The sequence below is a fragment of the Stomoxys calcitrans genome, chromosome 5, assembly GCF_963082655.1.
Source record: "Stomoxys calcitrans chromosome 5, idStoCalc2.1, whole genome shotgun sequence".
NCBI classification, from domain to species: Eukaryota; Metazoa; Arthropoda; class Insecta; order Diptera; family Muscidae; genus Stomoxys; species Stomoxys calcitrans.
Genome location: NC_081556.1, coordinates 130,999,925 through 131,002,753, shown reverse-complemented (window position 1 = coordinate 131,002,753; position 2,829 = coordinate 130,999,925).

Here is a 2,829-nt window from a genome sequence, read left to right as displayed (position 1 = left end):
GATACAAACTAATTGCTTTCGGTGATCAGCGCTCAATTGAGATGTATCGCTGAGCCCTAAGAAAGTTTGGCTAAATTTGACCATGCGTTGTACAAGAAGTCAAGAAAAAAGTTACTGCTTCTTGACCAATGGCACACGCTTGGATACCAAGGATTTTCTCAGATCCTGAATCCATACTTGGGAGATTAAGGAACTGTAATCACAACCTCTCAACCACCGACAGGAAGATCGATAGATTGGATGAGGCTGACGGCGATCGGAGACATGCAGTATCCTTACTAAACTGCGGCTATCTTACAGACCTCAACACAGTCTGAATGAGTTGTGTCCTACGAATTCAACAAGTTGAGACTGAAGGTGTATAGAAGAGGTGTGGTTGGGAAATTAGGAGACGACTCAGCAGTTGTTGCTGAATACTTGTCTGAGGAACTATCAACCACATCTCTAAAGTCTGGTGGATAGCAGGAGACAGAAAATCCCCGTGTCACGATCAAACCGATCAGTTGTTGCTGAAAACTTGCATGAGGAACTATCAACCACATCTTTAAAATCTGGTGGATTGTAGGAGACCGAAAATCCCTTGTCACGATCAAAGTGGGAGATAAAGGCATCGAAACTGGACCCGACAAGCCCTCTAAGGGTGGGTCAACCGATTGGATAGGGCCCAAAATGCGTGCCAGCGGGGAAGAACGGAACTTAAAGGTGATTCGACATCAGCTGCTAGTGAAGCATTTAGGGAGTAATCTTCCACACCGCAAGTGGCAAGTGGGAGGAGTAGTCCCCCAAGCGTCTTGGCTACTGGTCAGAGAAAGGAGGATCCGTCTGTACGACTCCCTCTTACTCGGGTCCTTTCTATGGCCTGACATAGCTTCCATATAAGCTGATCTACCTTTTCTTACGTCTACATGGTGATGGGTTCCCAAATTTTTTCCCAGCCGAACTCATCACATTTTTACTTTACTTGTTTGCACTTTCAATAGTAGCTTTTCTTTTGCCCCAATGTTTCCTCCTTGATTTAGACTTTTAAAGCGAAAACACTTTATTTTTCATTCTGCAGTCTTTATTTTGATTTCTGGAAACCCATTTTTAAGTTCATCAAATTTTTAACATATTTGCCAAGACGTTTTTCCACTGACATTTTGACATTTTAAAATACATCACAAAGGACTAAGGAAGCAAGTAATGTAGAGTAAAGCAAAGTAACTCTCAGCAAAAGAAGAAAAAAAAAAGGAAAAATCTACATTGAGTTGCAAAATAATTTATCAAAATCAAACGATATTGGGATGGGAAACAAATTGTTTGTGGGAACAACTGTTGAATACTTTTTTTCCAATTTGTTTTCGATGCTATAGAACTTAAGCGGACTTATTGAAATATGGGCCACAACCAAAGGATGTCAATGGAAGGTGCTTTAAAAAAGATGGTGAAAGTGGTAAAAAAATTTTAAGGACATTTAAAAGGGGTTCTTCAAAGCCACCATAGCCAATTGAATTGAAAGATGTGTCGCCTAGACGGGCTCTCTGTATTGGTAGGTTATACTCTGGAAGTATTGGACTAGCTCGAAGGGCAACTTATGAGCGATACTCCCAAGTTAAACTCTATAAAGTCTAACTCATCGAGTCTGTCATGACAAGTCACTGTCAGATTGAAAATCCTTCTGATCAACTAAAGGTAGGTTAGGTTAGGTTTAAGTGGCATACTGCCATCAGACTCACCTAGACGTTTTCGTCCATTGTGATACCACAGGAACAGAAGAAGGAAGATGCCTTCTATTGGGTTGCCCAAAAAGTAATTGCGGATTTTTTAAAAGAAAGTAAATGCATTTTTAAAAAAACTTAGAATGAACTTTAATCAAATATACTTTTTTTACACTTTTTTCTAAAGCAAGCTAAAAGTTACAGCTGATAACTGACTGAAGAAAGAATGCAATTACAGAGTCACAAGCTGTGAAAAAATTTGTCAACGCCGACTATATGAAAAATCCGCAATTACTTTTTGGGCAACCCAATAGTTCCACCATTTTAACCATCCAGATTGCTTTAAAAACCCCAACAACTTACGAATATTCACATCCGCTAAATCAGACAGGTTCTCAAAGAAATGAGAACCTAAAGTGGAACTCCTTCTGACTACCAGTGCAGGATACACACACACAAAAAGGTGTTCTATAGTCTCTTCTTCTTTGATGTACTCACAGCTTCTGCAAAAGTTGTTGCTGCCAACCTTCAGTCTGTCAGCATGTTTTCCTATTAGGCAGTGACCTGTCATGACAGACACAATGACTGAGACATCTGTTCTAGCCAATGATAGCAAAGCAGTAGACCTCTTCAAGTCTAGATTTGGAATACTCACAGTCCCCTCTTTGTGACCATCTATCATTCGTTGTCCTTCGGGCCTGGTTCTGTATGTGATGCCAAAACACCACGTGCAAAATTTTAGTCAAATCGGATAAAAATTGCGCCCTCTAGAGTCTCAAGAAGTCAAGACCCATGATCGGTTTATATGGCAGCTAGATTACATGAGGCTAGAGGCATACCTACAGATTCCAGTATCCCTGGAATGTGTAGCGTAGTTCCTAGTCTCTCAAGCTAGTCCGCTTTACAATTCCCTGAGATATCTCTGTGGCCCGGCACCCAGAACAGATGAATTTTGAACTGTTCAGCCATCTCGTTGAGAGATCTGCTACAGTCGAGGGTGGTTTTTGTATTCAGAAATACGTTGTCCTGGGATTTAATGACTGCCTGGCTGTCTGAGAAGATATTTATGCCAATCGTCGCAATGACATTATATCTTAGCCATACCACCGCTTCCTTAATTGCAAGGATCTCC